This window comes from Lepeophtheirus salmonis, chromosome 9 (genome assembly GCF_016086655.4).
Source record: "Lepeophtheirus salmonis chromosome 9, UVic_Lsal_1.4, whole genome shotgun sequence".
NCBI classification, from domain to species: Eukaryota; Metazoa; Arthropoda; class Copepoda; order Siphonostomatoida; family Caligidae; genus Lepeophtheirus; species Lepeophtheirus salmonis.
Window position 1 is genome coordinate 20,540,984 of NC_052139.2, and position 13,139 is coordinate 20,554,122.

The 13,139-nt window shown below is 29.4% G+C and overlaps 1 protein-coding gene across 1 annotated transcript in view; it reads left to right on the plus strand.

Annotated features, from left to right (window-relative positions):
- Positions 1-8,046: 8,046 nt before the first annotated feature.
- Positions 8,047-13,139, plus strand: part of LOC121124674 (uncharacterized) — a 68,905-nt gene continuing 63,812 nt past the window's right edge. The window contains exon 1 of the mRNA XM_040719856.2: positions 8,047-8,172. The gene's annotated coding sequence lies outside the window, so the exon portion shown is untranslated. The remainder of the gene's footprint in view (positions 8,173-13,139) is intronic.

Sequence of the window (13,139 nt, forward strand, 5' to 3'; positions counted from 1 at the left end):
GATGTTTGAAATTTGTTTCAAAAGAATTTACTATTTGAAAAGTATACAAAATTTATTTTCACAAAAAAAGAAGGACAATTTCATTTGGAAATGGCATTTTGAGGCGAATATAAGTATCTTAAATCAAATAGAGGGTTTAAAATATAACATATCTTGGTCTTTTCAAACGGCCCTATAACTATGAGAAAAACTATATATTTAAATGTTCTGGTCAACTATATTTTTTCCATCATCTGTTGTTTCGACGTCAAAGAATTTCCCCAGCTATTACTACTTATCATAACTTTCTGGATCTATCTACATAAGTTCGTTAAATCTTTTTCCTACACATGTATATTTTGATGTTTTGATCTTCAGATAAATATTTGTACAAAACATATTTATGAAATATGTATAACTGTAGTTGAATATTTATCTAAATAACATATATCTTTGGATAAGCTACCATTCAAATCCCTATATTTAATTTCTTTTCATATTACTTCAGAAATTATCATCTTCCTACTGAATGGTCCCTATAGTCGTATCTGACTATTTTATGTCAATAGGAAGAACAAACTTAATTTTAGATTTGCATTACGAGTATCAAAATAAATGTAAGCTCACATTTCATATCGTATTTGACTTATCTAATATGAGATATGAAATAAGATGATGGAAAAAGACAATAATAAAGCCTGTCAATACAAAAATAATCTAGAATGATTTTTTCAACATTGAGAGTGTATGATATTTCCTTGAAAATGTATCACATTTGTGTGGGCGGAACTCGTACAAAAAATTATATAATTAAATCACAACAATCTTTATATGGTAAATTTTATTGTATTTGCTCTTTTATGTTTATAATGTGGCTGTAAGTAAAAACTAGTCATATCTATCTAGCATCTCATGACAGTTAATCTCCAAATTTTCCGCCATATAGGACGTGCAGTTAATGTTTAACAGTCGTTTGAGCTAGTTGCTGTGAATGTTTTTGTGAAAATGGACAATATCGAGCTTCCATTATTTTGTTTTTCTTGAATGTGTAACCTTTAAATGAATTCAAACAACGCAACAGGCTTGTAGTATTGAAACTTGAATCGTCTTAGTCAATCCAACTTGGAGTAATTGAGCCAAAAACAAGGAGAGTCTCATGAATAATTATTTTGCAGAGAAAAACGCCAAGTACTAATTGTCGGGTTATGCATCGCTGGTAAAAGTGTGTAGAGTTAAAGGAAACTGTGGTGAAAAAAAGAAGAAAAAAAGAAGCCTTGTACCGTTGTTAGGTTGGAAGCTTTTCAGACCACCCTCGTATATGTGAAGTAAAAAAATAAATCGGGATTATCTTCTTTTATTCAATATTGTTTTTATATTGATATGCATCATATAATGTGTACATCAAAAAATTAGTAGCTCTTGACGATGAAGGCGGAGTCCATGGCGTACCAAGCTATCTTATAACAGTTTGGAGCAATACAAATTTGGATGAGAGTCAATTGAAACCTTCATAGCTATTCACAAAAAAATAAAATTAATTCAATTAATTTTTCCAATTTAAAAAAACAAAACAAATTGCCAACGGTTTTGAATTTTTGAAATATTTTTCATAAAACCTAGTATTAGAACTGTTTAATTTTTTACAAAAATTACTAAATTAAATTAAAAATATGAAATTTTTAGAAAAAAAATTGAATCATTCATAGCTAATTTTTTGTAAATAAATAAAAAAAATTACTGAAACATTTGTAGTAAATTGCATAAATGTCTTATTGTTATTCTTTTTTTGGATGGGGGCTACAGCCCCATCAGCTCAACCCTTGCATATGTCCCTGACATTAATCATCAACCCTTATGAATAAAGACCTTTACAAAAATGAGCTAAAATTTCGTAGCAGTATTTTTTTGATGTAGGAAAACACGTTCCTACTTCGCTCCTACACTATAATACAATATAATATGTAAATGCCAAAATTGTCTTAATTCAAGAATCACTGATTTTCTTATAATATTAAAATACTGGATATATGTAAAAACAGGAAATATCATGTCTAAAGGATAATCCCACCCTTATAATGTTACCTTAATTATGATATTTAATGAATGGAAGTATTAAATATCTTGCAAAATATGCATGTTCAAGATTTGCTATGTCTTTACAGCAAAGTACTATTTGGCAAACACACTAGAAGTATAAATATTCATAAAGTTCAAATTCATGAAGAAAGATGAATATGCAATATTAAATATATTTATATGTGTATATCTTTCAACCTTTTATAAATATGTGAAAATTAAAGCCATAATTTAAGTAACTTATTTGTAATTTTTGATGACGAATCTCTATGGTTTTTGCTTTTTTTATGTAAACAACATTTTTTTCCTAGGTTTTATTATTCACAAAAAATATATAAGCCCAACCTACAAAAAAAAAGTGGCATTCTAAGCACACTTTTTATGGAGGGGGTTATTTGAGCCCCCCCCAAATCCAAAATCCTTTGAACTCATAAAACTCTACAGGCAATAATGTAAGATAGACAAATAGATGTCGTCAGATCTGCTGTTGGGTAATAAATTCTAATTGATGTTATTTGTGCAAAGCAGAAATTGAAAATGGATTTATTCTGAAAAACCCAAAATTTTAAGATTTTTTCAGAACCGCCAATAACCAATTATTTAATCAATTAGTCATTCACTATTTTCCCAACAATTTCCCACTAAAACTTATAGTTAAAAGTTATTTATGCAAAAAATAATCATCGAAATACAGAAGCTGTATAGACAATGGGGACGTCATTTATTTGAAATGAATTAAAAAGCTATATGAAACAGATAAGAAAAGAAAATGAATATGTACCATCATTATTTAAAAAAAGACAAAACTTTTTTTATTGCTGTTATGTTGTCGAACTCTGAAAGAATGACACATATTTAAACAGCTTGCAATTGATTATTGCACATTATCATTCTAATTAAGTACTTGATGTTATTATTTCACATACTTAATGAATTTTTCCTAATAACTCATTTCATTATTTATTTGTACGTATATATGATTGTAAATTTGGTATAATTGATTATATTTTGCTCCAAAAAATATACATTATTTATTTATTTCTGATTAAATTATATAAAATTCAAGAATATAGTCGTGGTTAGGCTATCAATTATCTCATTTTAAAATTTGAAAGTTGGCTTCAAATCAGCAATCATTAATTTTCCTAGGCATGCTCCACTTTGTAAGTTAAGGAAATGAGCTAATTAATTAATTTTTTAACATATTATTTTTTAAATAACAATTGTAGCTGTCCCACTTAGCAAAATCATAGAAAAACTAATAAACAGATTGTCATAAAATTTAACAGCTGTCTTTTGAAGGTTGGGTTTGACTGAAATAATGTGCAAAATGCATCATTTATACGGGAAGACTAAGAATTTTCAGCCCATGTGTTAATTTCTATTACAATTTTAGCATTTCACAAAAGTTATAAGTTTATAGAAAACTAAAAAAAAAAAGGAAATCCTTATCCGGGGATTATCAAGATTAATATATAATTTTAAAAGATCAAATTTAGTGTTTCAAAGTATACTGAAAAGCTCTCCAAACCAATTGTCGAAGTTCTTTTTCCACTCGGATTGAGACACCTAATAAACATGTTTTTTTTAAACGCTTCAATAGCATCTTCTGGCGACGAAAATCGCTGACAACACATTTTTTTCTTGATGTGCGTAAATAAAAAGAAGTTATTGGGTGCCAAATCAGGGTTGTACTGCGGATCACCCATCAATTCGGCGTTTTGACCGGTCAAAAAGGTACTGGAATGAGCTACTGTGTGAGAACTCGCATTATTATGGTAAACAATGGTTCCTCTTCTCTTGTTCGAAGACTTCAGGCAAATAAATTGTGATGTACCCCACAGAATAAACCGTCCTACGATGCTCAATTGGAACAGTTGCCATTAGACAAGTTTTGTCGAAGGAACTGGCGACGATTTGCTTCGAAGTGCTTCTTCCACGAACAGCTTTCGTTGGATTTGGCTTGTCTTCGAAGACCCACACTGGTGATTGTTTTTTTTTTTTTTGGGCTCATACACTTAGATCTATGATTTTTCAACCATGACGATCTTATAAACGTCTTTTGAAGCACTGTAAACGTACTTTTTTCAATATTTATTTGCAAAAATCGAGTCTTCTTTCGAGCAATTGTCAAATTGTGCGGGATTTTACGAGATCAAAATTTTTTATGGCCAGGTCCAAAGTTGTAAAAAATGATCGTACGAAAATTTTCACAACTTAATTCCATTTTTTTGACAAATAAATTTTTTCAAGTCACTGTTAACAGCAGAAATGATGTTCGTACGTCAAAACATTCTAAATTACAATTATGCTACAAAGATGTCAAACTTACCAAAGGAAATGTCAAATTGCACCAGGCAACACTTAGTGTAGCCTAAACCAGAAATATATATCGCAGCCTACGTATATATATATACCAAGAAGAGAAACACCTCAACCTCAACTTTCAATTTCAAAAATTCCTAGTTATTATCAGAAAATTAATTTTTGTGGAAAAACATTAAGATATTTTTTTTTAATATTTGTACATATATATTTATTTGAATTTGGATATTTGGGGAGGGGGCTACAGCCCCTTCAGCCAGACCCCCTGCAGACGCCCCTGTTTGTCTTGTGAATATCCTATATATATATTAGAGAAGAGTAATTAATATATTATGTTTGAGTACGTATTTATATAGAAGTCAAGTGGGAGGAGACATCAATAACGATTATTGTTTCTGAATAATTTATTATGGAAATCCTGTACTAGTCTTGGATTGTTATGATTTTTAGTAGTCAAGCCACATTTGGTTCTTTAAAGAAGTTTGTTCTAGTTTGATGGCAAGAAACAATTTGTTCTATTTTCGTCATTTTTAAAATTCGGTCTTGACCGATGTTACATATAAATTGTTTATGACGTCATATGTGTGAATTGTGAATACGGTACAATGATGTCATCAAAGCTCAAACAGAGGTACCTCAGAGGAATTTTCATCCTGACCTCATCCCTCCTTGTATGATCCTCTCATTTGATTCCATTAATCTGCCTTTGGTTCTAACTCTTGTACAATACAGAAGTTCACTAGTTCTAGTAATGATATTGGTAGGAATGACTCTTATGTGGATCCTTAATTCTACATTGGGATGTATAGGGACTTACGCTTATTACCTTCCTTTATTAATGAAAAAATAAAATTACTAAAAAGTCCACGTTTTTTTGCCGATTTTGTATGTTCTCTATTAAAAAATATCAGAATAATAATCATTACTTTGGAAAATTAAAAAAACTATATTCCGGTAGCAACTAAAAAAACCCGGGCACTCTTTCATTTTAATATTATTTTCATATGTGGTTGTAAGTATAAGTCCTTGTTGAACTCGGAGTAGGATTGAGGATTGACAGCTGAGTAGTTCCTACCGATACCATTGCTAGGTATGAAGTGGAGTTTGTGTTGATTTCCTTAATCCTTGTGGCTTCTTGTAGCTGATCAAATAGCTAAGGGCTAAGCTGCTTTTACTTCAAGCATTCCATAAATTCTCAGGATTACCACGTTCATTTTCGGTTCCTTTTATTTTTACATAAAACCAATAGTTCATGTATTAGTATGATCAAATTTCTGAGCTAGCCCAAAGGCAGAAGTGCATGTAAATTGCATTTAACATACTTTTTTTTATGCAATTACATTGAAAAGATTCAAAATACAATTTCAAAATTAAGGTATCGTGTCAGGAACTAATTCTTAATCACATGAACTAACCCTTCAAACAGTGTATCAAATTGTTATGCTTTTTAATTTCGTTTCAATACTTATTTTGATGAAGAAATTCTAAGTTGAGACATGGTCCTTCATAAGGACACGTCTTTGTTACAGTTATAAATAAATATGCTTTGACTTTTCATGTTTCATATTAATAAATATTCCTATCCTATTCTCAACATATAATTATTTTTCCATATGTCCACTGTTTATTACATGATTTTCATAATATGTAATATCTAATAAATGAACAGTAGAAGTACATGTTTGTACAATAGTGTAATTTGAATAATTATTCATATAGTTTTGTAAACATGTACAATATAATATGTGATGATTATTTATAGAAGGAATAATAATATTTATACCAAATATTAATATTCTATATCTGCTTATTTAATATGGATTATGCTAATTTAGTAAAAATGTTAGATAATTGAATCCTACCTAGGCCAGGGACTGTATTCTGAAATGGTTCAATTCAACGAACCTGAAAAGAAGAAGGAAGTCCCTACTTAATGCAGTTTCAAATACGACGGTGTTTTGAATTATTCTGACTCCCATATAGTACCGTATATGGCAAATAATTTCTCCTATTTACAGGTTTTGGAACTAAAAAAGCCCCCTTACAACGTAGACTTATCTTGCTCCCAAAAACCACGATAAGCGTGTTCGGTCAAAAATGTAGGATCTTAACCAAGGATTTTAGTTCTGATATGAGTGGCCAATATATGAGTTAATTGTGCATCATTGGAAAGATTTCGTTATTCTGATGAAAATTGAATATTTAAAAAATAATGTAACTTTTGTCACATTTTTTTATATATTTTTACTGAAACCTTTTGCCCACTGCGGCAAGAATTCTGTCTACTTTTGTCCTGGATTTAGTTTCTTCTTTTACCTCTACTACTATCGACAATACCTAATTAAACAACTATTAGACATAATTAGCGCTATAGAGGACAATCCGCTCATTTAAAATAATAAATTTTTTTCCAAATATGGGAGAATCTGTTTTTTCTTAAAATGAACTACCAAATTTACTCAAATTTTGCTAACATATACCTGAGCCAAAAGCCTTAGTTACGGATTCAAATTTTTGGCAAATCCGTAAGAAGTTATATTCTAATGTTGAGATTCAGTTCGAAAACATTTTTTTTTCAGGTTAGGTCTTGAGGTTGTTTATGTTTTTTTTTAAAGTAAAAAATGGCGTTTACTAAATGGAAATCGATTTTTTTACAGCCTAAATTTCTAAATTATCTAATCTTAGAGGCTTCTATAACCATCCTCCAGTTGTTGTCGCTCTTATTTTAGGATCGTTGCTATTCCACTTAGAATTAGTTATTTACTTCAACTATTATCGATTGTACCTAATTAGACAATTATTGATGGAGTCTATAGGAATGCATCAAACAAAAATTTCCCTGAAAAGAAATAAAAAAGCACAAAAAAGTTAATACTTCCAGACCATACAATTATTATTCAATAATTGTTCACAGTTTTACAAGAACTAATTCTAATTCAACCAATCAATGTTCAGAACACGTATCAGGAGAAAATAATCAGAAACGTCGACATTTGAAAACAAAATCAGATGTACATTTTGTGTGAGCAAGGTAACGCCGTGATCAATAGTGAGAGAAAATCGGTTCTAGAACAAATTTTGTTTCAGTTCGATCTTAAGGTCGCATAATTTCTTTTTTTGTAAAAAAACATAAATAGATAAAAATGGATTGAACTGAGCCAGATCAAGGTCGATTTTTTTTTTACAAATGGAACTTCACTACAAGATTAGTTCAGACCTAAGTTGGACTTAAAATTAAGATAGTGTCTCAAACGAGTCAAAGATTTCTATATACCAAAATACAACACTGGTATGTACGCCTTATAATTTTAATTCAGATGTGGGCTGAGGCTTTTTCTTTTCTCAATAAATTCTTTAATTTTCTACTCTTGTTAGGGGGAAAAAAACACAAAACAGGACACAGAGAAACACATCCAAAATAATAATAATTATAGAACGAAGGAACTGCAATGGAAGGAACTACTAAGTAATACAGCTCTACGTTCCATTTGCGTGCCATATATTGCATACGTACCTGCTGCTGCCTGATGCATCAGCGAACGATATGTAAACTTCTTTTCGTAAAAAAAAAAAAATATATTTTTTCCCTTAAAAAAGGGTACTCACAAAAAAAAAAAAAAAAAAATGGTATATATTTTTTTTGACTAGATGTGCTTTGTTAAGAAACAACATTAGAGGATTACGTACATATACTGAATAAAAAAACTTTACTTAAATTAAAAGTTAAAAACAAAGTGTTAAAATTGTTAAGGGAATGGAGAATGTGATATTAATAATTGGAATGTGTTTCTGGTAAGATATTTTTTTTTCTACAACTTAGTAAATTGATCACTTTTATTACTTTTTTTTACACATATTATATTTATATTAAAATATTATTCAACATAAATGACAAATCCTGCTTTTTATGATCCATTTGCTATCAATTCCTGTATTGTGATATCAATTTGACGGCATTTATGTTAATAAAATAATAATGTGTTACACCCTGGTAGTATCTTTACTCCTAATCATTGCCTCTTTTCCTATTTAATTCAATTTTCATTATTCTTTAGACACCAATCCTTCTTCACCCCGTCTTTACTTTGGCTAAAACTTGCAATTTTAGTTCTTCACTTATGATTGCCCCTAGACCACGTAGAGGCTCCTTTAATGGGATCAATAGTTTTAGAAGGGATTTTGCTTAAATTAGGAGGCTATGGTCTTATTCGATTTGATTGTATCAACTTCAACTATTTTTTATCAACTATTATTCCTATGAAGGTTTATTAAATTTATAGCCGCATTTCAACTATAGGGGCAGCTTTAGCTATGAAATTCTGTATTATCCAAGTTGATATAAAATTTATTATTGTCTATTCTTACTTGTTACACCTTTCTACTATCATAATACCCTCAACAAAAAGATAATGTTTTTAGATTGTTCCTATATTCAATTAAAACAGATCTGTATAAAGTATATTTCATATTCCCATTAAGCATTATACTTTTATTTGAAGGCATTGTGATTGGAAACGGTAATTAGATATTTACCCTAGCAAACTATCGTCTAAATACACTTATGAACACTTTATAAATCTTAAACAAGCGATTGGGGAAGGACCCTACCATACATAATATCCCCATCCCAGAAGGGTTTTAAGAAGACATAGCACAAACTCCTCCTATCATTGTTTCTCCAAGCGATTGAATCAGGGTATGAGAGGTTTAAAAATCTCAAATTGAACATTATAAGTGTTTTTAAATGGTAATGTAAATTAGAGTTCATAAGAGGAATAGGAAATGAAATTAAGAAAGGACTGCACGAATTGGAAGGGGTTCTGAGAGGTTCTGTTCTTGTCATAATAAGAATACCTAGTCATTAATAAAGACGAGTACATTTCATTTCCACATAAGATTATTTTATCAATGTACATTAAATATTATATCTTCAGTTGATGGTATTTTGATAGTTAACAATAATTTAGTATCTTTGTACTTTTCCGTTGTACAACATTTTTTCTACTAAAGACGATCATTCAATAAACTTTGGAAAAATTTAAGACCATTTGTATAGTGGCACAGGAAAAATAGATTTGTATAAATGGTTGTGTATTCGGTTGAAATTAGCCATTTTTTTATTCTGATCATGTATCTAATATGAGGCTAAAATGTGTTCAATAATTTTGTAGTTTCCTTATTTATCAAAGATTATCTCCTCCTCCACAGCTGCTAGGATAGAATTTTCTTCTTTACGCTTCACAAAACAAAGATTCTGTTAATCACTGAACACATTTTTAATTGCCTAAAATGGCTAGTTTCGCTCTACAAATCTCATATTTTTAAATTATAACAGTTTAGAGCTCTCAATCCTTGTCAAATTTCATTTTATGATTGCATCTACAAAAAAAGTATTTTTCAAGGGGAAAAATATAAACTCGAAAATAGGTCAATTTAAAATGCTATATAAATACTAATCATTGCTCAATAAAGAAATCAATAATTAGTGAGTTCTACGTTTTAGATACTATATTTTATTAGATAATTAATATAATCACTATTTATTCTGAGAAAAATAAGACATACTCTTGATTTACTCAATTTTAATTTTTATTAATTAAAAATTAAATTACGGAACTCGTATCCAATGTTGAAATTGGATAATTTACAATTTTTTATATAATTTCAATTCATAATTAAGTAATCTATTTTTCTGTATCAAAAAGCTTATAAAATTACAATAGTTAAGACTAAAAAAAAGTGAGATTGATTATAGATAATATTTCTTTTTGACAATTTCTTCTATATGATCCCCAATAAGCTTGTTAGCACACTGGTTATATTGACATTTACTTATTTCTTGCAAGTTTCTACGAAATGTGCTCCAGCAGTTTCCTGGAATAATTGCCTATGGCATCATTATCTATGGCTCTTTGAAGGGGGTGAGTTATAAACCCATCCAATCCTAGGTTCTGAGACATTTTCTGAATTTACAACCTTGGAATTATTTTGTTACCTATACATTAATTTTCTTTTGAAACGCAAAGTAATTGCTCTTTTCTTTAGCACTTACATTTTATAAAAATATAATAGTTTGAGGGTAATAATAGCTTAAGAGTGAAATGTAGTTAATCTTTTACCAGTATGGAGTGATATATTAGTATTTGATGTCAAAGAGTAGCTGAGGCGCAAGATAACTCACACTAACATGAGACATTCGGGGTACGTAATTCCAAACTAGACATATAATGAGGAAAGTTAACAAGTTTAATTTCGAAAAAGAGGGAAGCTACATTAACTACAGATTTTGGCATATGCAATGTAATTTATAATCTTCAATTTATTTCTTCTTTAATAGTGGTCTCCACTGGAAGCTCTGAGAGGTGGTAATAATATAATTGGAGCTCCAATGTTCATCAACAGGAGCCTTGAGAGCTTCGAGATTCGATGTCATTGTCTGGCAGGCCCTTTCCTTGACATGCAGCCAGAAGGAAAAGTTGAGCGGATTGACATCCAGTGAGCATGGGGTTCACATTTGATTGATTAACCTTAGATGTGTGTGGCAGTGCACTATATACCTTGTTGAAGCTTGCCACGATGGTAATTATGTAATACATGGTCTTTTTGGCGATATAGTTAAGCTTCATATCCCTGTTAGTGTATGTTCGTTGTGAAGTAATGAAGAAATCCCGATTATTTTGTCTCTTCTTGAAGTCATTTTTTTCATTGATTATGTTAATTTTGTGTATTCAAGGGTTCATTACACACAGTTTGTCATCTGATGGAATGAATTATCAAATCCTTCCATTGCTTCTTCTTCTTCATTTTGTATATAAGTGTCCATATTTTAACTACACACTCGCAATGTATAAAAAAATATCCTTCATTGTGAGTAGAGACAGACAGTATTTTAAATGTTGAAATGGTTGGTAAATTAATAGTGATCACAAATAAAATGATATAAATTTTTGGTTAAGTTATTTTTTTTAATAAACATATTGATAAAGCCTATTACTTTCTATCACTATTTATCGAAAATCACTACTGTGCCAACTCGTCCCAATAATACAGTAATTTGTGCAAAAAAATACAAACATTAGAAAGGATATTAGAACTAAAGTACCATTAACTAGCTGCCATGTTATGAAAATGGTGCCGACAGATACGTATTATTTTTAAAAATGAAAAAAAAGCTTCTCAAATTTCAATATCGCTTACTACAAATATCAATGTTTTTATTTTCATTATAACCCTCTCTCAATGGCTTCTAATAGTGAAAATATATCCCTTGCCAAATATTCTAACCATTATTGCATGAAAAACGAAAAGTAACACTGAGGATATGTTGCAGAATTAAAAGTCTTGTTATTATCGTAGTAAAATCGAGGATCAGCATAGGAGTAATTCCTACCTAAGCGGATTTGAGTTTGCTTATCATCTCATAGGTGCTCGAAGTTAATTTAATAAAAAGCTGCTCTTCCCCCTAAAAATTCTTCAAATTGTCATGGTGATCAAGTTAGTTTTCGAGTTATTTTTTTAAATATATCTGCATATTGTCAACTATTCTAATTACAAGATAAGATATTATATTTTATTTTAACACGTCAATTAGAATAACACTATTTAAATCAAAACATGTAGGGAAGAAAAACAACCGATAATATCATATTAAGTATCATTTGAAGCAAAATACCCTTTTAACAATTTTCAAATAAATATAAATTGAAAAAAGATTAACTAATTCTCATTTGTAACTTGTTTCAAGTTCACTTATGGATTGCCATTTTGATTTTATTGATTGTGTTTGTTAAAAACTTTTTTTAAAACATAAAAACCATAATGAACATGTCGAAGAAAAAATCTTCAATTGTCATTTTCTTTTCACTCTTTTGAACATACTCTAAAAAAATAATTAAATCCTTTCCTTGACACATTAATATGAATAAAACATCTCCGGATCTACCCTCCTTTGATGTATTTTTTCTTTCATATATATTCCTAACTTATATTTTCCTTATTTAAGGTCAAAGAAAACTAACATAATAGTTTTTTAAGGCCATACGTTATACAAAATATTTTTGTGATTATCTATTTCAATAATATAATAAATACACAAATATCATATTTCAGTCATTAAGAGAATACATAAACACAAATAACCAAGAAGTTTATATCAAAATAAAAGGCATTAACATAAAAACAATCCTGAAAAGAAAAAAGGAAATCAAAGAAGAATATCCCGATTTATGTTCATATTCAATAACCCAATGGTTTATAGACATATTTTAGCCAATTATAGGATTACTTTTCAAATTTATGGGATGAGTTAAGATACACAAGAATTTTAGCTAGTGCTTAGAACCTTTTTTGATTTAAGTGACCAATATTGATCCCGATATGTCCAGCCTTTACAATAAAATCAAACAATTTATCATTCTCATAAATGTGCCAATGCATTTTCGCTACTTTAATTGCAATGTCCAATACATTCAATAGGTTAATAAGAATGATTTTTCCATATCAATTGACTATAATTTTCCAAGGAATATAAATGTAGAAAATACACTCTCAATATTGCAAAGAAATCTTTTAGCTCTGCCTTGGTGTTGACATATCGTATAAAAACATATTTTTCAAATAATTATTACAATTTTTCTCTTCATATATTACTACTTAAAAAATAAGGAATATTTATTTAGTCCTTGAGTGATTTTTTGGTGAAAATCAAGAATATATTGGATTTAAGCCTTTGTTACATTCCTCTAAATCCTTTCACTAGT